Source organism: Lepisma saccharinum, chromosome 6 (genome assembly GCF_977018435.1).
Source record: "Lepisma saccharinum chromosome 6, izLepSacc3.1, whole genome shotgun sequence".
NCBI classification, from domain to species: Eukaryota; Metazoa; Arthropoda; class Insecta; order Zygentoma; family Lepismatidae; genus Lepisma; species Lepisma saccharinum.
The window spans coordinates 27,440,884-27,466,914 of record NC_139234.1 but is presented as its reverse complement, the minus strand read 5'-3'; the positions used below and the strand labels follow the sequence as shown (position 1 = coordinate 27,466,914).

General features: G+C 41.1%; 1 protein-coding gene across 6 annotated transcripts in view; it reads right to left on the bottom strand.

The window, feature by feature from the left end:
- Positions 1-26,031, bottom strand: part of LOC145988637 (cyclic AMP response element-binding protein A-like) — a 305,719-nt gene that overhangs the window by 62,163 nt on the left and 217,525 nt on the right. The window lies entirely within an intron of this gene.

The window sequence follows — 26,031 nt, the reverse complement described above, 5'->3', positions numbered from 1 at the left end:
ACATGCAAGAGGTTCGAGCTTCTTGCAGCATGCAAATGTCTAATATACTTCATTAGCCCTCATGGTACACCACTGCAATGAGCATAAGTAGAAGGATTATACTACAGTTACTAACAGCTAAATGATTGGTCTCGCAACTAGGAATTCACAGATAAATCGCTAAAATATTAATGATCCCTCCACATCCTAAATTCTTTCGAAACATTCACTATGTGTAGGGTTGACAGATTTCTAAAATAAAATAAAAAACGGGACATACAAATTATATAGGCATGGATATAGTTAAAATTATTTTTTATAACATTTTTAAACATTACAAAATCAATTGCTGTTTAAAACATTGTTAATCCCTAATTTTTAACATTTTGACAAAATATATTAATATTTGACTGAACTCTTGGCTTCCTTTAAGAGGACATTTTTTCCAATGCATTACTATAAAATTCAGAACATCACTTATTCTCATTCACTTATTATTTCTTTGGCTAAATACGAGACAATGGGCGTCCCGAGAACATTTTCCGGGATACCAGGACATTTCTTTAAAAAAAGGGACAATCCCGTATATATGGGACGTCTGGCAACCCTAACTATGTGTTAAGAACTACAACTTATTAATACAGATTTTGGTGTGGTGGAAGGTGTATAAATAATAAAATCACTCAATCACACAACCGAAAGATCAAATCCTAAATCGCCATCCACCTGAGGACTTAGTACTTAGGGGAAAAAAAATAGATAAAAAGTGTAGGAAATCGGAGGAAGGGAAGGGAGCCTTAATATTATGTCACGAAGAGGAAACGTTAACCACGTCATTTGTTCACCCCCTCTGGTGGACGGAATTCACAACTCCCCCCTCGCCCAAGGTGGCAATTGTACGTACTCTCTCAGGAATTGAACCATTATCACGAGAAAGTCATGCAGGAATGCACACAGCAAATAAAAACACATGCATTTGCAAGGAAGTTGATTGTGTTCTCTTCTTCCTTTCTTTTTCTCGCCAACCGCAGGCGAATCTGTGACCTTGAGGAATTTTCTTCCCAATTTCCGCTGACTAATAACGGGATTTCTGTTGGTGCCATTTGCATTGTCGACAACAATGAAATTCATATAATGTTCATCTTTCCTTTCCTTGCACGGCAATAAAGCTTTGTTGAACGAACGGTATTGTTGAATATAATAGGGAATGCAGAGATTGCAAAATATAAATTGGAAGGAGAAGATGTGTCAGATATTTTTCAATAGGATATAGCGGCAGTAAAACCTCTGCAGTTGCGACCATCGATGCGCAAGCGCTAAGTGGACGAGTCTATTTAGTACCAAAATGGGGGAGACGATTTCAAGTGGAACGCAGACGGGGAAGCAGGGTCCACCATGCTCGATTTCGAAAGGATTTGTTACGAGGTGTGATAGCCATTACAAAACAAAAGCACAAGAGAGCGAGCGATAATAAACAAGCAAAGGTATACGAGGGAAATATTGATCACAAGGTAGTTTCGAGCATGTCTCTATTTAATTCGCTCTTTTGTGTTTGAAATCGTCCACTCGAACTACGCACGCCTTTCGCGGAAAGTCGAGCAGACTTTTACAAATACCAGACCAATGAAAGAATATACAGTAAATGTCAGCAGGAAGATGGCCCGAGAGTGAATATAGACCCTAATGGATGATTTCCTACACAAATGAAGCCAGCTTTGACACAGTCTACAACTTGGCACCCGGAGCACCATACCCCAGTTGCACACCGCTCCTGGAAGCGCCCCTGTTTGAATGTCATTACCATTACCAAAATTAGTTTGGTATTGAGAGCTGAAGGAACACGCGTCACGGTGTTGCCATATCATGCGGTACGGTACGCAGTGCAGCCGTCTGACGCTGTGTCGAGGAAAACGTGTTATGAAAAGGAACAACAATGATGAAATGTGTTATTGTTTTTCGAGGAAAATGGAATAACAATGATGACAACAATGATGAATGTGTTATTGTTTTTTCTATTCATTTCCATCTCCCTTACAACATGAACGAATTAATGAAATGAAACGAGCATTGTTTACAGATTACCTTTTCAATCCATTCTGTATATACACTTTCAATAATCATTTCTTTCCGAAGTCGCCGTTAAAGTCTGCCCGTCTTTCAATTATACCGCAACTGAAGTGCACAAAGTCCAGTTGGTGGGGAGTCTGACTTTCACGCGTGAGACACGCGGTGGTTTGTGGAACTTTTTCAAATATCCCGAGCGGCTCCGGGGTCGACTCAGCCCAAGTGAGTACCTGAGGCAAACCTGTGGTAAAGGCGGTTGGTGAACCACATCACATCCATAATATGGCCTAGGTCGAGGTCGAGAATGTGTGGAGCTCTACCTCCACATCTCCATATGCCTCCATACTTTATTTTGGGTCCATTACTTTTTTTTTTTTTGGTATGAGAATCCCAGAGATTTTATGACTGTCCTTAAAGATGTTTCCCCATCTTGCAAAAATGCCGAATCTTTCAACGAAACGCGCAGTTTCCCAACAGTGGGATGATCTTTCCTCCTATAATAAGAGTAAATATGGCGAGAATAGCATCTTGCTGAAAAGTATCTAAATTTGTCACGCGTTTACTGATATTCCTCTTCTTTCCTGGGGTTTCCAATTTCGAAGCCTCGCATTTATTTATTTATTTATTTCTACCACATTATATTTGTCTTTCCCTATGGTAACAATAGTGTTCTTAGACACGCCGAAAGCAGCAGCAGTCCTGTCCAGAACTTTGTTTACAGAAATGATTCGACCCCCCATTGTTTTTCTCTTGCTCAAATTATTTGCGCTCAGAACAAACCATCTCCCGCGTTTGTCCTTTGATAAGAATTCCTTTTTCTTTTAGTGCATGGCCTCTTTGGTACATTGTCATCTCGAGTATTGCCTCCTGTGCTTGACATTCTTCACACAAGCACACGACACACTCAAGCAGAACACACAAAATTATGTACAAAAAATAACACACTAAAACAACACGCTATATACAACAAAGAATACTCTAAATTCAATAAACACTAAACAAACGGACTGGTTAAAATATCACAGTAACGCAACGCAACAAACAAACAACACGTCCTCTCCCAACAACATGAAATCTGATCGCAGGAAGAACCGTCCGATAAGCGGCAACACCGAGAAAAACGTTTTCTGTTGCTAGGTAACCAGGGCCTGGGTGAAGCACTGAGAAGATTTTGATTGGCTCGCATGCCAGCAACCCACCCTCCCGCAGTGACGTAGACCCGATTTCAACACGTGGTTCACAAGTGTCAATACCAAACTAATTTTGCGGCAGGTATAGCGCCTGCAGTGCGTTAACAGCACTGAGGCTGGTCGTTGTCAAACTTTTCCGGTGGCGTTGCCAACATATTTGTGCCCATAAGAGACTTTCGTTCGTCATTTGTTTGTCTTAAACTTCAAAACATCACATTGGAGGACCATGTTGCACTAACACACCAATAAAGCATTGTGAAAATTGCAAGTTATGTAGCCAAATACTATGCATGTTTAATTTTTTTTTTCTTAGTTCGGTATCTTCCTTGTTAATTACCTTTTATGAAATTCTAGTTTTAAAGTATTGATTAATCATCTATCGTGTCCTTACATAATTTCTCAGATTAAAATAAAATTAAAAGTGTAATTTCATTACACAACAGCACGACTAGCATTGAATCTAGGATGTATGAGAAACAGTTGCCTGTGCCTCAACAGTCCCATTAAATTACTACAGATGTGTAAAATCCCCTGGGATCGAAGCCTGGTTCGTTGGCTACAAGTTGACAGCGTTAGCCACTACACGTTAGTTGTGCGCTCATGTACATAAGCCTTTAAGAAGGAAATTAAGATATTTTTAATGGAAAGCCTGAATTTCCTCCTGCGAGAGACTGAACTTCCGCGCCCGAGCTTTTCCTTCCGGGCGCAAGTGCTGCCATCTTCACTCTCTCGCAGAAAAGAGTGATTGTAACGAACAGCTGTGACCCTGGTTTTCATTTAATATCAGTAGGTCACATGCTTCTTGTCTGGGAAAATCAATTAAGAGGGAGAAGAAATTCCGAGGTCACTTCAGGACTCTGGATAGAGAGAGAGTACTGTAAGCGGACGAGGAGGTCCTCGCAAAAAGAAAAAAAAGGAGAATGATTCCCGCGTCTGACAAGACATCAAGGCGGAAGTGGGTTGCACGCAGTGTTGCCAGATGAAGGGAAATTCCATCAGTGCATGGATATTTAGGTTGGAGTTTAGATGAAAGGGCGAAGAGAAATTTTAATGGACATACCGGCGTTGCAGGAGATTGTGACGATATCAGGGCTTAAATATAAGGTTCCAAAGAACATTTATTTAATCTTCTCAAATCAAGACAAGTGGCCGACGAGTATCACGACAAAAGTTTGCAGTTTACTTCTGACGTCTTCAGTATTCATCAACACGAGTCGATGGAGATTATAATGTTAATCAATGTAATTTAATACTAAATTAATATAAATAACAGTGTTATGATTATTATCTGGTTGCAAACTTTTAATTTCCCAAGATGAAGGGGAAAATGGGACAAAAAGGGATATTGTGCTCTTGGATTCTGGCAACACTGATGCAGGTTGCGAGCAAAGGACCTTTGGCCTTTATATTGGACGCTTCGGTGCCGTAATGAGTTTCTCACGTTTGAAATTCAGCAATTCAATTGATGTACTTTTATATCAAGATGCATTCTTAACATCTCTGCTTTCTCATTGTTGTCCATAAGCGTGGTGGAATGGCTGCATCAGCTTGCAGCGCAGAAAGCGCATAATCAGATTGCACTTCGAACGTGGACTTATTTGATACCTTGTGGTTTGTTTGCAAAACCGAAAATTGTCAAACTCGGAAAATGCGTGTTTGGCGTTTTCATGACCATAATTTTGAATGAATAGTTGCATTTCGAGACACACAAATTGTTCTTGGTGCTAATTATTGATTATGACATCTCATTTCTGCCACTTCTGGCATATTGCAACTTAGTATTGATTAATAATGTCGGTTATAAAATAATTCTTAATCTTGGTAGAGCAGCGCGTGGACTTGAGTCAAAATTAGTATAATTTTTGCTGTGGATTTCTTACGGGGTCGAGGGTTGTTTGCGCACGAATCTCACTGTAAACTATGAAAATAGCAATATTTTCCATTTTCCACAGCATGGGAGGATGTGGGATTTATCGCAAGCAGGGCCAAATTCTATTTTCACCCCGGGGGTTGAATCTCTGTCTAAGGAGTGGCGTAGCAACATATCGTGAGGCCATGGGCGATATTAGAATGCAAGTCCCCCGCCCCCCATCCGTTCTTTAAATTTGAAATGTCAGTGTGAAACTATACAAAATCTTCAAGGATACATCAGCAATTTATCATATTTAAATAATAAGAAATTACTGACGAGAATGATATTTATTAATTTCACTCACACGCTGTTTTCCGGGAGGTGAAATCTGAAGCTGTAGGACAGGCCCGTATCAACGGGAGGGGCCAAGTGGGGTCATGCGTACCCCCTCGAACTATGAAAATTATAATGTGAAGATATAAAAACATACGCAAATAACACTGACAATTTTTCAGATTGTGCAAGAATTTCGATTTCGTCCTTGAATATATGAATGGGTTGTTTGGGAAGAGAGTCAGGCTCCAGAAGGCTGCAGTCTGCAACTTTGTGTAACTTTTGTTTTAAACATTGATGCAAGGCTACAAGACATCTCGATTTAGTCGGGACAGTCCATTCTTTTTAATCTCTGTCCTGACTTTTTCAAACTGACAAGGGAGGTTATCTAAGTGTCCCCCTCCGATTTCCATTAAACTTGGCAGCTGTATAGAGGGGGCCAAATGAAGAAATAGGCTAAGTGTTTTTTTGTTTCGGCTAAAAAAATTGTTTTAGGGGGCAAAACCCCCCTCAAATGTCAAGATGAGGACAAATTGACGTGGGGATCTGACCCCTGTGTCCTCAATTCCGTTCAACTCCAAGTTCATTTTACACTATAGTTAGAATTCATTATTTTCCTGTCTAATTTAAGATTGGGATAAATAAATACCCTCATCTTGATATTTGAGGGGTGGGGGGACGGGTTTGTCCCTTAAAACCTTTCTTTAGCCGAAACAAGAAAAAAACTTATTTCTTCCTTTGGGCCCCTCTATACACCTGCCAAGTTTCATGGAAATCGGAGAGGGACACACGGGTCAGATCCCAACTTCAATTTGTCCTCATATTGACATTTGAGGGAGGTTTTGACCCCTAAAACAGTTTTTTAGCAGAAACAAAAAACACGTATTTCTTCCTTTGGGCCCCTCTATACACCTGCCAAGTTTCATGGAAATCTGAGGGGGACACAGGGATCAGATCCCCACTTCCATTTGTCCTCATCTTGACATTTGAGGGGGGGTTGCCCCTTAAAACAGTTTTTTAGCCGAAACAAAAACAACACGTATTTCTTCCTTTGGGCCCCGCTATACAAGTGCCAAGTTTCATGGAAATCGAAGAGGGACACTCACTCCCTTGCGAGTCGTTGCCATTCTTTTTTTTGTTAACTCACATTTTGACATGTTCTTCACTTTAGTAGTCATTGCTAATACGTATCATTTAATTTATAAATATATTATTTTGTAATCGTATAATTATCATGTCTGTTCAATGGTGCTGGTTAATTTTTTAAATGAAAATAATGTTTATTTGTAAAACACAGTACAATTCGAATACTTCTGAGAATTGAATGTAAAGAATAAGCACCAAGCTGTACGCCATGTGACAACCTTAGCAAGCGATTGTGTTGTTGATTGTGGGGGGTCTATTGGTGAGTTGATTTCCGCCCGTTACTTTGGACCATAACATTGCAACTCTACCATTCTACAGACAATATCAATTATAATAGTAGGAAAATTATTCATCACTATTTTAATCCGATTTTTCTCTATATCTTGTGTTGTTCTAAGGGATGAAATTCTGCTGATGCGGAGCAGATGCTGACATCTGATTAGTGACCTTTTTATTTCAACCCATTATCATGGAAAACAGACTGAATGAAAATAGTAATGGACATATTACTTTTGCCGTTAGGTGTACACTTAGCATTAGCTGCAATACTACCATAACACTGGTGGACTCGCACATCTAATACTCCAACAGCATTTAAACGACCACCAGGACGGAGTGTTAGGACAGAACGATACGACGCCATGAGCTACGAACCCCGGGCTGAGCATTGGCGTTCCTTGAGGGTGTTCCTTTATCAATTTTATAATATCATCACTCATCCTCATCGTCGCGATTAGCCAAAAGTGTCAGAAAATCGACGTAAAATATCCTAACATAATCAATCCAACAGCATTTCGGATCTTTCCTTTGTTCCACATTTTCGGTCCTGCCGATTTTTTTTATATGTATTGATTTGGTGTTTTAAGTCCACTTTATGCACAGTAAGGCTAATCGGGACTGGACCTACAGTTTAAAGTTGAATCCGAACCACTATGTGCCTCCACCGGGTATCGAACCTGGGACCCCTTGATTAGAAGGCGACGACGCTACCACTGCGCCATCGGGGAGGCGCATGGCTGCTCCAACCTCGGTTTCTGAATTAGTTCATTCTTCTACTTTGGTTACTGCTGGGGTTTACTTATTGATTCGTTTTGGGGAGATAATTATGTTTACTATCTTTGGTAGTGTACTACTACTACTGTCGTGATTAACAATATTTATAGCTGAGTTTGGCGCTAACTTTGAATATGATTTAAGGAAAATTATTGCTTTGTCTACACTAACACAACTCGGATTAATAATATTAGCATTGTCTATGGGTTTAAAGGAGTTAGCATTTTTTCACTTAACACATGCTATATTTAAGTCTGTTATTTTTATGTGCTGGGGCGGTATTTCATGTTATAGGGGATATTCAAGATATTCGTTGTATGGTTGGATTAATTAATAAAATACCAATAACTATCTCTTGTAGATTAATTTCTAGTCTTGCCTTATGTGGTATATATATATATTTCTTCACGAAAACCACAAATTCGTGAGCAGGACGATATGACTGGCATGTGTGCGTGCGACCGCCTGCGTGGAGAACGAAGAATCCCACTCACGAAGGTGAAGCATGCGAAAGCATCATCACATGATAAGGTTCCGAGTAACGGTGACCCTGGCAAGGAGTGAGATTGCGATTATCTCATTCTCACCTTTCTTTTCTATTACCCCTCTCCTTACAGTGCTCATCACCTTCATCAACCATCGTGATGTACTAGTAGATATCCAGGATTGCCATCCGTCGAAGTAATGAGGGAAGTTTGCAATTAGTTTCGTTTTGGTTTGCACCTTTTTTGTACTAAATATCAAACTTACCCATGCAATGCCATATTTATCACAAAATCAGTTTAACAATAATCTTAACACATACAGTAAAGGACAGTGATCACAACGCTACATTTTAAAAATAGCTTCTCTACAGCTACAGGGGCCTCCCCGATGGCGCAGTGGTACCATCGTCGCCTTGTAATCAAGGTGTCCTGGGTTCGATACCCGGTGGAGGCACATAGTGGTTCGAATCCCACTTTAAACTGTAGGTCCAGTCCCAATTAGCCTTACTGTACATAAAGTGAACATACAACACCAACTCAAACAAACAAGATAAGGCTACGCTATCCACTTTCGCTATTCGCTACTTTGCGCTACTTTTTCATTTAAAAAAAATATGGGTATTCAAAAGATGCCCCTAGCAGTTGAACTTACTACAAAATAGATTTCGTTATTTATTATTATGATACCCATTATTCTATCATTTTGATAGTAGTATTGCCACAGTAACCTATTTTTACTAAAGTGCTTGAGAATGATGTGTGCGTATATATGTGGCAAGTTAATTCAAATTTGATTTCCGAGTATCACCATTAGGGTTGACATATTTTTCAATTAACATGTAATCCGGGAACTTTTCTAACGATGGAAGCGGCCCCGGCGCCCACCCAGCGTCGAATAACATGGGTACCTGGGGGAAACCCTGGGGGGTAAAGGCGGTCAGGGGCGTGATGCTGATCACAAAACACCACTCACGACCGGATCAAGAAAGTGTGGGGCGTTACCCCCACACCCCCTACACGCCTTCATGGCGTGGTGCTATGCACAGGGGAACACTTTACCTTTTTTACATGTTTTTATATATACATATTTTTCTTGAAGATAAATAACTGTTGGCCGGATTATATTGATCAATGTCATTTGGTTATCTGGATATCAGAATTATTTATATATCAATGAAATAAATTACGTGGATATCTATCATCTGCGATATCAGGACATTTATCATCTAGATTATTCGTATTCTCATTATCTAGTAATAGATGTGGTCTTTTTAAACCTCATACACAAGTAAGCGTTATTGTCGAATTTTCTTTGACACTGTTGCCGCATATAAAATTTACCTCAAAAATCCGACAAGAAATGTCCTGTACTACAGGAATTTTGTAGCTTCGCTATAGCTACAATTTTCAAAATGTAGCGCCGCTACAGATACAAATTTTGTAGCTAGCTACAGTAGCGTCGGCACAAGTTGCGCGCTACTTCCGACCACTAATTAACGCAGTATCCCAGCCAAGAACCTGGAAGCTTAGTGGTGTCTTCCTCTTATGACGTAAGCACCTACTAAAACGGAATTTTCCTAAATTCAACCCATAATGGGAGCTAATCGCGACGATGACGATAAAACTGATGAATATCCACAATGAACATCCATGTCCAGTCCGGGACTCAAAACCGAGAAGCTGGGTGCACAGAAAAAAATGATATGTTTGAATTAAAAGAACATATTTGATTATGATTAAGTTTCTTGGCATTCATAAAGAAAAAAATATATCCTTCACTAATTGGTATCATTAAGCAAATGTGCACGGTTTTGGTCAACAATCACTTGTTTCTCGCCCATTTAAACAAAAGTTTGGTTTCCAGAAACTTTTTTCTCTGTACACCAGATCGACAGTCGACCACTTAAACGTGCTCGGTTGCATACACTGAAGTTTAAATTCCTGTTTTCAAAGGTTCGCAGCGCCCAAACATGACGTTAAACAGTTGCCTGCTGTAATGACTTCCATACGATGTGAAAGTTCGTTGCGGTGACATGCTATTTATGCTATATATATATATATATCCAAGACTTGGGACGACACCGTGACTTGGCCTTCGAGAATGTGACGACAACGAGTAGGATGTATATACACCGAGACGAGACCATGACTGGTCAAGTCTCAAGCCTCGATGCCATTAGAGAAGATGACTTCCCATAACCATAACTTGCATCTGTTTGAGTTTGTTTTTAAAGTCCACTTTATGCACCGAAAGGCTAATCGGAACTGAACCTACAGTTTAAGGTTGTATCAGAACCACTATGTGCCTCCACCGGGTATCGAACACGGGATCCCTTGATTACAAAGCGAGGACTTTTAGAGAAGAGTATGAGAACGTTTTCTACTTGAACAGACTGTGTCTGTTCAAGTCATAAGTGTCACCCATATCCTTAAATCAACACTGGACACCGCAACACACAAGAACAACAGAGGACAAGAACCACGCACCCGCCACATGCCAAAACGTGACACTCTTTCCATTCAGCTGACGGCGCACTGGTCAGGAAGTGGCAAACTTTGTACAAGCAAGGGCGCCGAAGGAATATGCACACGCAGTCAAGATTTTTTGAGGTTTGTGGGCGATCTGATCGAAGCTTCCGTTAGAAATTGCTGCCAGATGATGGTGGGGAAAAGTACTGATGTAAGGATTCGACCTCTCACACTTGGGTACAAAAAACAAGAAAGTGCAGCAGAAGAAAGCCAGCACCGGTCAAGGACCAAACGGGTATTCGTTGGTCAGCACATTCTTGTCTTCAACTTTTTGCCCTCGTCTTACTCTTTAAACGTTGCTAACTGAATATCATCCACTGGTGGTGTTCTTCATGGCTTTACCGCAAACAAAATTACCAATAGAATTTTTTTTAAAAAAAATAGCTAAAGGTACCCTCTGTACAGTCGCAGGCTATAAAAATGGGACACCTAGATTCTGAAATGCACGCTTCCCTGCAAGGCGTTATATACCGGGTGGCCAGAATTACAGAATTAAAGTTACACAACTCAGAGCCCTCTGTAGCCTGTTTGAGACATCGTAGAACTCTGAAATTTGGTGAATCCATTATGCAGACCATGGGGAAGAGGATAGAGATAAAAAAAAGTTCAATTTTCCGCCACCAGGTTGAAATGTAGCGCTGTACTTCCATGATGGGTTGTAATAATGACGTAAGCTCGCGCACTAGGCGCAGAATATCGGGAACAAGAGCAACAGCCACTTCGGTGGCAACTTCTTCTGCAATCGGCCGGCGGCCCCTTCCTGCTGCATCACCCAGATCTCCAGTCTCTTCAAATTTCTTCATCATCTTTCTTAACCCATGAGTCGTCATGGGCCCCTTTCGAAGTCCTTTCGCATGACTATAACCTCGCAGTGCAACTGCACTATTACTACCGTTCTTATAAAATAACTTCACCAGCAATGCACGTTCTTTCTTATTTAATGGCATGGTGATCACTTACGAACTTTTGTTCAGCACTCACGTTAAGTGATTTAGCCGACTTATTAATTAGAAAGACATTTGTTAGTGGCTGGAAGTTGCGTGAAAATAATCTCTCGTTTATTGCAAGATTGCAAGGTAAAGGCAAATCGATAACCAATTGGAGCCGTTTACGTCATTATTACAACCCATCATGGAAGTACAATAACTACAGCAATAAGTGGATTTTAATAGGAAATTTCCAATGGCAACTACCACCAACGCCGTAGAGTTAGGCAAGACAGTATTTCAGGATCTAGGTGTCCCATTTTTATTGCCGGTGACCGTACATCTCGCCCCTCAGTGGAAAAGGAATGAGGCTTTCATCACCGTAAATGGAAACGGGAACAGGTTGATGAGACCACAGACGAGCATTTCCCACGCCTTGAGGGTAAACGATGATGAAGAGTCTTGATAAAAGGCTCCTCAAGGCAGAGTAAGACAAAACAGCAACTTGCTCTAATTTCCGACAGGTAGCAACAGTCACTGTTCAATGAACAAACCAGGACATGAACTCACGACTTTCAAGAAGCCATGACTTATTGCAGCAGTCAATCAGCCGTGCAATGCCACGTAAGATGACTAGTGGCGTCGACAGAAGATTGCGTTAGGGTGAGCTCAAGGGTGGACGAAATATTTTCATGTGGGCTCTCCTAAGGTGACTATTCCTCTCTCTTTTTCTTTCCACTTTTCTATATATTTCATTCTTTTTTTCCATATTTCTTTCCACCTTTTTCTATCTTTTTTGTGCCACATTTCTTTTCAATTTTCTTTCTCTTTTTATTTTCACTTTTCTTTCTCTTTTCTTACTCTATTTCTGTCTTTGTATCTCTATTTCTTTCTATATTTGCTTCTTTTAGTCTGCCCTCCCTCTCTATCCTGTTCCCTTGTTTCCATTTTCTTCCTCTACTTCTATCACTATTTTTGTCTATCGTTCTTTCTCCGAGTGTATTTCTTGCTTCGCTACAAATAATTATCATATAATCTAGTTGGTTGGTGGGCAGGAGGGTGGGCTGAGGCAATTTTACGGTGCTATCCCGGTGGCGACTCCCCTGATTTCATCACCACCCCCTGTAGGTTTCCAAAAGCATATTATTCTCGAGGAGCGAGGTCAGACGGTGCTGGTCACACAACGTCGAAGGAATATAAGCAGAAAGTAAAAACTAAGGGTATACTAACTTAAAGATAGACAGTTTTAGAGGACATTTGATATTTCGGGTAAGTTGGGATACGAGTTCGATTAGCTTCCAATGGGACAATTCATGTGGAGTAGATGGGAATGGAAATACCCCCCCCCCCCCCACAAAAAAAAAGTTGACGTTACGGTTTATCCCCAACTTATTGGTGTCATTATTTCTTGCAGACAAAACCTTACAAGTTACTCGATTTGGGAGAATCCAGAACTGAAAGAAATAAGTGATTTCATGTATATAATGCTTTTTGTATTTGTATTTACATTCATATTATTTTACGCAGTTTTCCGTCCTCTTTAAGCTCGTCGCTACGATGAGGATGAATTAGACGAAATCGAGTCCCAGTATGAGACTGGGACTGAAACTCGGAACTTTCTGTGGTAAGATCACGACCTCAGTCTCCACGGTGTCAATAATTACTTTTCAAAATGTAATTTCGGTAATGTATTCATTGTCAATAACTAATACTTACTTAAACATTATGTTCTTTAAAAATTCTATATATTGATTCATAACAACTGAGGTATTGCAAGCAAGGTTAACTTTGTGTCTTTAATCTTGAGGGGCTACGGTTTGGGGGCACTCCTTGTTCCAAATTCCCAAGATATCAGGATACTCATGGTTTGTCTGACCAACACTGAAACAGTACTTGCTTGTACTTGAGACTCTCAAACCGTCGGCAGATTGTGCCTCCACGGTTGTTCCTCAGCTTTCCGTAACAACTTTTCCATCAGCGAATGCTGACTTTTTTTCCAGCTTCAGAAAAGGACGATACCAAGCAGTAGCAGCACCGTCGCCTTTGTTTTCTGCACGGGACGTTTGTGCCAAGCGTTTGGTTGTGGAGCCAGTCAAGTGTGAGGAATGCAAATCCACTATTGTTCTTCGCAAGCAGCAGAGAGGGAGAGAGATTGTACGTGAATTGATTGTTCAATTACAACATGGTATGCAGGGCTGCCGTGTATACTTAATCTATAAAGCTCCATATACAATGCAAACCGTACGTTGCTCGCTTTGCAGCGGCATTAAATGTAAATAAATATGTTCACAACATATGCCATGCGAAAGTATTGGCGCCCTATGAAATCAACATTGTTGGCAATATGGAAAGAAATAAACCTAAAAAGAAATTCTTGCTCGCTTCGCCCTAAATACAGAAAAGGTTGTATTAAGTTAAATCAAGATATAGAATAAGATTTATTCATGATATTCGGGGCACCGAGTAATGACTATATATGTGCAGGGATTTTTTCTAAAATCGAGAAATACGTGCACAGTGACAAGTTACCGTATTATTTACATATATTCTACCGTTAAAATTTAACAGTTTCCCTGTTAATTTACAAAAACGGGACGCAACAATTATTTTCGTGGGCTCATTCGTATTTAAGTCGTCAAGCGTCTGTGCAGTGGCTAAAATGAATGTCTGCAGCCGCTTGGATTGCTAAACAAACACAAACTCAACTTGTATACATATAAACAGTGGCGGCGATTAGGGGGGGCGTGGGGTGGCAATTGCCTCCCCACGTTTTTGCTACTTTTGCCCCCGCACTGTGCTAAACCTTATCTACCAAGGGAAAGTAAACTGTCCTTCCCCCCGCCTCCAGATTTGGCCTTTTAAATCTCATAGCTTATATAGTTTATTTACATGTCCGTTTTAAAGTCTGAGTATCCGGAACGTTAAGGAAAGTTTATGGTTTCTCTTATTTAGGTTTATATTAGATGTAATTTTGAAACAGCTATAATATACTATAGGTAACCGCTCGAATATAAGTTTTTTCTAGAAATCATTTATGTAAAAGTCTATTGTTTTGATTTTGTAATGTGAGTAGACAACGGCGTTGAAAAGTGTAGACATAGATTCCCCTATTATGTTAAAGGAATTGCACGTGGACATTTGTAACTTGTGGCCGAGATATGGCATTGATAAAGGGTAGAGAAAGGCTCCCCATATATTTTAATTATGAATGTTTTTAGAGGTTGACCCTGAAGATGGTAGTTTACCTCATGAGTTCTATAGAACATAATGTAGATGTGAAAATATGACAAAAAGCACGAATAGGAATTTACGGATAGATATTATGCAAATTTTTATTTTGTTTTGTTTCCAAGTAATATTGTCGACCATTAGTTAATAATTTGTCACCCGTTTATTGAAACCAAGTTACAGCTGTGTTAGTTCTATGATGGGATATGGACATGTAATATAAGAGAGAGCTCTCTGGGTTTTATGTTTACTCAATAGAAAGTTTTGACTATATTATGGAAGTCGTTATGATCTAAATTTTATGTTGGCATTGTTGTACGTAGTTTTCCTTTTGATCAGAAGTTTGTATATTTTTCTTTTAACTTAACTATGTTGGGATTTGTGAATACGTTGATTAAGGTTTAAAACGGAGAACCTTCTCTCATGTTAATTTTTGGAATGTTTATTGGAAATTTGAGATGTAAATAAATTTGTATTCGCTAATGGGTATTTCCTTCAGAGTAAATTTAGTTTATAAGTACATGGTTTGATGAGGTGTCCCGCCGTCACTGGTCAGTGAGGCGGAGGCTTTATCAATCCATAAGGTGTCAGTTTAGATTATGCTGATTTCGCTCGCGACTCGCATGCGTATCCTCACTGGTCAGTGGGATGCGGGTGCGATCATGATGGAAGTTTAAGCGTAAGGAAGGTTACCTTACTTTAGAGTTAAGGTTCTTGGTTAAGTAAGCATAATTTTTATTATTATTATTATTATTCAAAAGCAGACCCTTACCCGAACTTTGGGATGCGGACTCTCATGACCCGCAGGTACTGAGCGTAGTCGTGGCATTATATATATATATTATAACAGAAAGAGAAATGGTAGGCAGGGACGCCCGGTCTTGGTCTTTCGAGAGGACCGAGCCGGTGTGTCGTGTGCCTGGCGACGGGCTGACGGTCTTGTTTGTTGCAATGTTGAACGAGAAGGCTTGAGGATCTTACCTTTTGATTATACTGACTTTGTAGCTAAGTGGAGAAGTTTGCCTGTTAACACATTGATTTTGATTGGCTGCAAGCAGTACGCATCGGACCAATAGGAACAAACTATTTCATGAGAATATTGTTGGTAAACACACTTCAGATTCCATTGTTGGAAAGTGATTGTCATTCGAGTGATAATATTTTCTCACTTTTCTTTCTTGAAAATATGGTTGACATTTTCGTTTCAACTCTCCAAATGTACACATCATTGTTGTCCGGGTGATTGTGCGAGCAGGGAGAGATTAGCTACCTTTTGTCTGATTCCCGTGACAAGATATTCTGGTTTTATCGGCGTGTTACAGTTACGGATGCCAGCACCATTGTTATCGAAGGCTGTTTCCACGTTTGTTCGTATCCGACGAAAGGCCTGGTTCATTCTTTGCACCAAGTGCAAAAACTCTCATTTCTTTCCTAGTCATCCAAGTCAAACATACTTGTAGTCAAACTGTCTGTCCTTCACCTTATCAATCCATTTCTTTTTGTGGGACACGAAGTTGTGGAACTCAAAAGAAAAACTGAACTAACTAAACGCATGATTTCTTCGCTAACTCCAGTACAAATTCGGACTCTCTAAACTCGCAGCGCGTAAGTAATTGTGTCAAACTATCTTTCAAAGTGATTGTACAGCCATCGGCAATAAAAATGGGACACCTAGATCCTGAAATACTCGCTTCTCTGCAAGGCGTTGTGTGTATTGACTAACTCTACGGCGATTTAATAGCAAATTTTCAATGGCAACTTCCATCAACGCCTTTAGAGTTAGGCAACACACACAACGCATTTGCAGAGAAGCACGTATTTCAGGATCTAGATGTCCCATTTTTATTGCCGGTGACTGTACATGGCAATAGCCATGTATGTATTCGGTGCTGCATGGCAGACAAACGCGATGTATCAAATTCAGATAGAACATGCAATTTTCTAGGAAATGCACATAAAAGGCAGACGTGGAAGAATCCATCGAATCCTGAAGCATCCGGATGTCCCGAGAAGATACACAGGACACACCACTTCAGAAAGGATAATAATTTACGCCGATGAATATATTTTCAGGAATTTGACAAGTGACAACGAACAGAACGGCAGAAAGTGTGAAGTGGGGGGTAGGAATCGCACATTCATGAATGCATGAATTAAAATGTATGGGTGCATCGACACATGGTCATTTTTCACCCTTACATGTACACGGGGAAACATCCACTTATCTAAAATCCTTACCTGAGAGTTTAAGAGGTGTGCAAAAAGTTCCTTGTGAAAAGTTAAAAGTGTAGGTTTGTATATGGACAGGACAACAACACGTTTAAAATGTAAGGGGCACATTAAAAACTTACTGAGACAGTGAAAAGCATAATCTCCCAACAAACAGCTGGGAAGATAAAAAGTCTGTCTGAGGAAAGTAAAGTCGGCACATTCGAGGAGAATATGCCGAACACTTAAAATAACATTGCAGACACGACACATTGGAGGGTCCAGGCCTTGCAGCAAGTGACCATGGGTGAGAAGACTGTGTCCAATCCGCAGCCGAGTAACAATGACTTCTTCTCGACGGGAGGGAAGGTGCAACGAATGCCATGCGCCAATTGTGGGCTTAATGGCGCGAAGCTTGTTCCACGTTATATCATCCCACTCTTCCTGCCAAGTGTCAAGAAGGAAACAACGAAACACATTCTGCAGGTTCCTGTCAGGCAGAAGGTGGACAATAACATCGGTTGCACCGTCATCAAGTGTGTTTCATTTCAATTTATTCACAGGTAGACAAAATGGGTCGGTCTACAGCTTTAGTGGGGTTTACAGCAAGGGATATGTGGCCTTACATGATTCGATCCCAAGGCGACGGGTTTAGTTCCTGGACTGCGGCAATTCTACCTCTGGATAATAAACCTTTTTCGAGCAAGGTCTCATCTCCAGGAAAATACCAACTCTGGGCAAGCCCTGGCACCTATTAAGAGATGAGTCAAGGCAAAATGGATAATAAGCTTTTTCCTGCTCCCTCAAAAATAGGCAATAGTTAGGCTGGAGAGTTCAATGAACAAACCGATCTCTAACTACGCACTGGTGGGTGGTTTTTTAGGCAATTCTACCTCTTACCAAGCCTTGTGAATAAAGCGAATGGAATATGTTATTGATCACGCCACGCCCATTTATATTAAGACAATAATTAAGACTGTTTCATACTAAACATTAATATTCAATTATTTTACACTTATTTATACTTCAATGCTATTAATCCATAATCAGAGACGATGATGGTTGCTTGCCAAGGCTGACCGACAGCCATGGAAGAATCCATCGAATCCTGAAGCATCCGGATGTCCCGAGAAGATACACAAGGACAGACCACTTCAGAAAGGATAACAATTTACGCCGATGAATATATTTTCAGCAATATGACAGCAAGCGACCACGAACAGAACGGCAGAAAAAAAATTTTACGAGCAATCTGGCAGAGGAAGTTATTGCACAAGTAGTCAGATTCATGTTGAAAATTTCATACAATTCGAAACTGGACCAAGTGCGCTCTCCACGCCATGCATGTCTATTCTCAATGAGAAGGTGTGCGTTTTCCCCCCGTCACGTGACCTTTTGCATAATATTCACGTTTCCGTTTCTGGTAACCTACTTTTCTACCATTCTTCTGCAGGAAAACGGATATGCGCACAATGTAGAGTAATTTCACAGCACATAATCGACATTTCGGCGTTTCTTCCATTGGTCGATGCTGTTAGGCAGTTCTACACAAAGTTGAGAGCCGGTTAAAAATTTTATGATTCGCGTGGGGGAAAAAATATATCACATGAATGAGGAATGCGAATATATCGATGAAATTTCACAACACAATGAAACTAAAGAGCTATTCGCTACAGAATTCCACACAGTTGACTGCTTTCCTCTTTTCATTGTATTGCGATGGTATTGTCTCAGCCAAGCCAAGCAACTGAAGTGGTTGGCATGTTCGACGTTTTGAGATTGTTTCCAAGAGATTATCGCCATGTTATTTTTGAATCGATGCCGAGATTACTGCTATGCATGAATGCAATGTATGTGAATATCCCGGAGATTCTGCTAAGGGTCATACTTTTATCTTTGGGGAAATCGACATTGTGCGCCTTATTTACCTGATTACCTCCTTCTCATATAATGTGAAATTACCAGGACTGAGCCGACCGATATTGATATCAGAAGGCATCGGTTGGATTTTGTTTACCGATAGCGGACGATACTTACACGACGGCGCTTTGGACTTTTGTTTAGTCCGCAAAAATGTCGCGCGACACTTTCGCGGAGTCAAATTATCCTGAAAATTATGCAAAATTTGAGGTTTCCATTGATTTTGCACTAATATGAAATCGCAAAAAAAATTTCGACACAATAAGAATTTTAATAATCTGATTTAATTCTTGAATATTTTGAAGGGGAAAACACTGATAAATTGAGATGCTTATAATTGGAATGGAATATTAACCTACATAATACAAACTAGTAATTTGAACAACGGCTGATCAGGATCGAACCTACAGTTTAAAACGGGAATCAGCCTATGTGTAATGTGCCTCCACTTCGAATCGAACACGAGACCTGCAAATTCTGGTGTATATTAAAAGATTCCTTAGTTTTGGATTATCGATTCTGTCCACTTCAAAATTCAATTGACGGTTTGTCCCTTGCCCCTCTCGAAAATACTATGTTCTCATGGATTTGCCTCAGTTTCTTCCACAGTGAACATACGACCGGATGGAAATATGTTGCACTCTTCTGTCAGCTGTTCTGCCAACAAAATCTTTATCGACTACTACGTAATGAAAAATAGAAGAGAAAAATATTATGCAATGGAAACTTTTGTCACTAAAAAAAGATACATTTTGCTTAGAGAGAGAGGATTTGTGGCACGATAAGCGACAGATATTAAGTTAAGTCAGCTAACGCTCTCCCCCTCAATGCTATAAAAGGGGTTAAGGGCGCAATTTGCCTAGCTGATAAGTGCATCATTATGCAATCTAACCACCGATAACAACATTACGAACCTGTTACAAGAACAGCATAACGGATGCAGTGAATGGCGCAGTGCCAACTTCAGTCCTCGCAGTTCCAACTTTACGCAATTGTTACATATGATTGTGTGATTAATATGTAATGGGCAATGGAGAAGTACTTATGAAAAGAGAAAGAAAGAAATTGCCAACGAGTGTAGAAGGGGTGGAGCGGCGAAAAGTCTAAAATCGATCTTTCTTTGTTGAGGAAGAACGCGAAGTCTTGCGCTACCATTCCTACTATATTTTGGAGGCCGGCGTCGTCCAATTGGAGAGGCAACTTATAGTTGGGTAAACAGATTGATATATATCACGTGGTTTCTTCCCAAAACAACTATGTTAAAATTTCTCAATTTGCTTGGCTTTCTGAATTACGAACTACTGTTCGTCACCCGGGGCCGGGTGCTGTAGGTCTTACACCCAGCAGTCTGGGTCCGGATGATGTACTGTTCGTCTTTCACTCAACAAATTGGATCCGGATGATCTACTGTTCGTCTTCCACTCAGCAATATGGATGATCTACTGCCTGTCTTCCACTCAGCAGTCTGGGGCCGGATGATCTACTATCCGTCTTTCACTCAAACTAGATCCGGATGATCTACTATCCGTCTTACACCCAGCAGTCTGGGTCCGGATGATGTACTGTTCGTCTTTCACTCAACAAATTGGATCCGGATGATCTACTGTTCGTCTTCCACTCAGCAATATGGATGATCTACTGCCTGTTTTCCACTCAGCAGTCTGGGGCCGGATGATCTACTATCCGTCTTTCACTCAACAAACTAGATCCGGATGATCTACTATCAGTTTTCCAATCAGCAATCTGGGTCCGGATGATCTACTATGCTTCTTCCACTCAGCAATATGGATGATCTACTGCCTATCTTCCACTCAGCAATTTTGATCCGGATGATCTACTGTTCGTCTTCCACTCAGCAGTCTGGGGCCGGATAATCTACTGTTCGTCTTCCATTCAGCAATCTGTGTCCGGATGATCTACTATCCTTCTTCCACTCAGCAATCTGGGTCCGGATGATCTACTGTTCGTCTTCCATTCAGCAATCTGTGTCCGAATGATCTACTGTTCGTTTTCCACTCAGCAATCTGGGTCCGGATGATCTACTGTTCGTCTTCCATTCAGCAATCTGTGTCCGAATGATCTACTGTTCGTTTTCCACTCAGCAATCTGGGTCCGGATGATCTACTGTTCGTCTTCCATTCAGCAATCTGTGTCCGAATGATCTACTGTTCGTCTTACATTCAGCAATCTGGGTCCGGATGATCTACTGTTCGTCTTCCACTCAGCAATCTCGGTCCGGATGATCTACTGTTCGTCTTCCACTCAGCAATCTCGGTCCGAATAATCTACTGTGTATTTGACATTCATCATTCTGAGTCTGAAGGATATAATGTTTATCGGGTATTCATCACTGAGAAGTATATCAACTTGCATCGCGTCATCTGATAAAGAGAATTCTAACTTTTTATTCAGTCTTTATTTCTCGGTCAGCATAGTGAATAAACCACATGAATCCATTACGGACCATTAAAGATCGTGAATAAATACTAAGAGTTTTATATATCCCCCTCCTCCCAAAAATTGTCCCCCTGGGTATTTGCAACCAGGAGTTGAGAATTTCCCCTCACCCCCAGCCATACAAATACCACCCTAGGTAGAAATCTGTGTGTGTCAAATCTTCACCACCCTGTCCAAGAAAGAGCTGCAATTATTCTGTTTTCTTTGCCAAGGGTCAATATCTCTCGAAAATAAGACGCACTTGGGTGAGGGTCGTCTCCCCGACAGGTAGCGCCATCTTCCCCGGAGAGACCCCGCACGGCCTTGAACCTGCGAAGCCTGCATCCCGACAGGTCGTTCACAGCAACGGCGGGGAGCGGTGCGTGGCCGCGATGCGTGTCTTTGGGACATGCGAGAGGGGAAGGGGAGGTGCGTATGTAAACATCCAACTTCGCGCCAAAATGTACGGGGTAGCCTCGAGCTTGCAGTGGAAGTCTTTTCCACACGATTTTTGGGCAATTACTAATTTCCCCTACATTCCTGGGCAAGGATGACCGTGGCGGACACTACAATGGACCCCTAGCTGCAAATCATTCTTAACCTACATTATTTTCACATAACTTTCAAATTCCGTAAAAAGCCGCCTCGGTGGCCGGACATATTGAGTGGTTGACTCCAGCCTGGTACGAGCGAGAGTTCTTTCAGCAACTCCATATACAATACTCATCGTCGCGAGCAGCCTAAATGGGAAGAGAAGCGACATAAAATAGAAAATACAAGTACTTCAATTTGGGAAATTTTTCGTCGTTTCTCATCCCCTCTAGGTCAATAGCGACGACGAGGATGAATGAGAAACTGATGAAACAGATAATGAAATAAGCACATCCAGGAATCGAACTCAGGACACCTGGCTGGGTGTCGTGTTACGTTAAGCAAACTGTCGGTATGAGGAAGATGTATCCTCAAGAGCCCCAGTTTCCAACGCCCTTGTGTGGTAGGCCCTTTTTCATCCTTGTAGGTCTGTCTCTTTCAGAGGACTCAAAAATTTCGTGCGAAGATAAATTACAAGTGAGAAGGGAGGTTTCCGAGTTGAACTCCTTCCTTCCCCAAACAGTAGAAATGAAGCATTTCTTTGTCCGGCTCTAATTACATTGCAAATAATTACATTTCTTGCCTACAGATGGAGTAGAAGTGTTATGTAAACTGCTGACATGACAGTATTGTAATCAAAACTTTCTTAAAACGATCGAGTTTTATTTCTTTTAAGTGCACAGATAGGCTCCACAATTTAATGCGGGATCCGAACCGCTATGGGCTCCCACATCGAATCTAACCCATTACCACTGCCATTGAGTAGGCACTCCTTAAACTTTATGCCCACTCAAGTAATAAGAATATGTCTCGAAAAATACCTTGCAAAGTAAGTAATCCAATTCGGCCTTTGACTGTCTCCACACATTTAAGTTTTTGTAAGTTACTACGTAGACCTTGAATTGGACAATCATCAATCCACACTTTAGACTTCAGCATCTCCGATTGTAGGGCTGTTTGGTGACACAAATCCTAATATATGATGTGTAGGCGCACGCGCACACACACCGTTTATGTAAATCATGACCCAACGAAACTTCCCGGGCACGCCCCTGTACATTTATGATTTGTCCTGGGCTGTACTTGCGTTTCTGAACTGAAATGCTGAAATAAAAACGTAAAACCTCTGAGAGAATCAGATTTTCCTGTAGTCTCATTACAAAGCACCCCTCACCCCAACCATGAGGAAAACCCAGTTTTAAATGAAGATCGGTTTCCATGAGACATTTAATTAACTTTAATTACATTGTCCGCTACCTGATACGTATAGCTTTGTTAAATTGTGGTGTCCAATTTAATACTGTTGTAAAACAAAGATAATAAACATAGTGATGGACAAATTGATTGGTAATACTTATGCAGCGCACTGTACAGTGGCGTAGAGGGAGAGAGAGAAAGAGTTCCACTCAAAGTATGTTATTCAGATTTTTTTTAGGTAAGTTACTTAGGTATTTTATTTTCTTGGTTCTATTTTCATATATTCCCTTTGAATATTGATATGTTCTGCGTTTTGGTGTACTGTATTTCATGAACATTGAAATGTATATATGGTTGTGGTGGTTCTATTCATCTCCAAGTCTCTCAAGTCCCCATGACGCCATTTCTCGTCAACCAATGTCAATGCGCTGTCCCTAATAGACTCACCTGTACGTAACCGACTTGCAAATCCCTAAATTTGTTATTTCTACCGTGACAAACAGGGCAGTGACACATGGAAAAGTTAAACAGAAACGCGGCGTTTGGAACAACTTTCCGTCGATGCAACTATCGTTGGCCATGACGTCAAAGGGAAATTAACAGAGAACAGAGGGATCCTCTAAAGCGACGCTTGTGGCCCATGAGTTGGTTAGCACGTCCTCCACATTAGCAGACAACACGGCGCACCTTGTGGCCGCCTGCTTCAGGTGGAAGGGGGACGCTTCTTTTGACAGTTCCAAACTTGTTTGCGGTGGCTAATGTATGAATAGCCAGGATTCGAGTGTTTACTTAGCAGATGATGAGTCATCGCACAGTTCACTGACTGCGACTAGTCTGCCTCACGAGAGAGGTGCAAATAAGAGGATTAGTGCTTTGGCAACAGACGCTCGGTATCAGTGGCGTTCCAATGGTATGGGGTTGATGGAAGGGAGAGGATTACAACCACTAAACTTTAGACCAACTTTCTTACAGAAAAAGGAACGTTGGATTCAGGGAAAAGATAAAATATATTACCACAGATAAACGTGTCATAGTTTAGGGTAGATCTGTGATATTACTGGTATGAAAAGTGGGCACACTCTCCCCCCTCCTTTTTTTAAGGAAACTATCATGCGCTACCCAGTATTATGGCAATACTGAAAACTTGGGAAAAAATAACAGTTTTCCAAAATAATAAATTCAGTGTCTCAAACCATTTCTAAAACTGATTTCTTTTTATTAAAAATGTAATGTTGTGCCTCTTTCGAATAAAATTTTTAAAAGTCAAATTTAATTTCTCCGTGGCATAACTTCGATTTGATTGATTGATTGATTTAGTTTATTTTACTTCGCGTTTTGTGCCTCTTGGCTAATTTGCGAAGATGAGGATGAGTGATGAAAGGATGAAATTGATGAATGGACATTCACAAACAACCAAGCCCGACCGGGATTCGAACCCGGGACCCTTGGCGTCGCAGCGCGATGTGCTAACCGCTCGGCCACAGGGTCGGGCGGCATAACTTCGAAGATAAGCATATTTTCATACGACTTCCAAAGTGTACACTTTTCCTCACATCTGACCTGTAACTTTATTTCCTCCCCCTGTAGCATATGATAGAAATCAGATTTTAATGTACAGTCACCGGCAATAAAAATGGGATACTTAGATCCTGAAATACTTGCTTCCCTGCAAAGGTACTGTGTGTGTTGCCTAACTCTACGGCGATGAGTTGTTTTTTAATATCAACTTTTCAATGGCAACTTCTACCAACGCCGTAGTTAGGCAACACACACAGCACCTTTGCAGGGAAGCGAGTATTTCAGGATCTAAGTATCCCATTCTTATTGCCGGTGACTGTACATTAAAATCTGATTGTTATCCATTTTTCGGTGTCTACACGTCTCAACACACTATTATACATACATGTTATTCGAAAAGAACTTGCCAACTTAGCGGAAATGTTACTCTTTGATTTCGATTTCTGTCTTTTGGGGGTTTTCTGAAACACTTCGTGTTTGTCCCATCTTTTCCTGCTACTTATGGAATTTGTGAGGACGCATAACTGAAGCCTGTATTGTTGTTGGTTGGTTGATTGATTGATTGATTTTATTATTTGGCGTCGTTTTTCTGCTACATCGCGACGATGAGGATGAGTGATTATATGATGAAATTGATAGGACACTCACGAATAATACCTATGCCCAGGCCGGGATTCGAACACGGGACCCCTGGCGTTGTGGCAGGCTCTGCTATCCACTCTGCCACGGAGGTCTGCTTGCTTGCCTGACATGGCATGGATACAAACATGGCTACGAATCGCGAATCACCCATCCTCAATCCCAAGTTTTCTTAAGAGATGGGACCAACGTCCAAATTGCCCGTCCGCGGGTCAACTGACCTCTCCGAATCCCCCCTCCCTGCCCCCTTTCAACGTTAAATGGACATGACGAATTCGTAACTTGTAACAGAACGTACGCCGTCAGAGAGGTCCTGGTGAGGGCCATCTCGTCAGAAGATTCGGGCAGGTGGTTGTTGACCTCCCCCAGACAGGATGCCGCTTTGACCTCTCGGGGTCACGGCCAGCGATGACCATCGAGGCAACCTTCCGGCCAGTGGGAAGTGGCCGAACCTCCGTAGGTGCAGTCTGCGAAAGACCCACAGGAAGTTAGTTATTGATCAACCTGACTTAGGACTGGAGAAGTTTTCATGCTCATTGCGAGGGCTTTGCCTTGTCTATAAATATTTTAGAAACTAATTCGTCTTTCAATTACGTCACTCAAAACTAAGAGGGGAATATATTTACAGAGTACAAATTATACCAAGGCCACGCTAAGAACCGGCCCCCATTCACAGAGCAGAATGGCCATTTTGACAAAAATCCTGTTTCCCTGCTGGCTGCTTCGGGGAGGCGGGA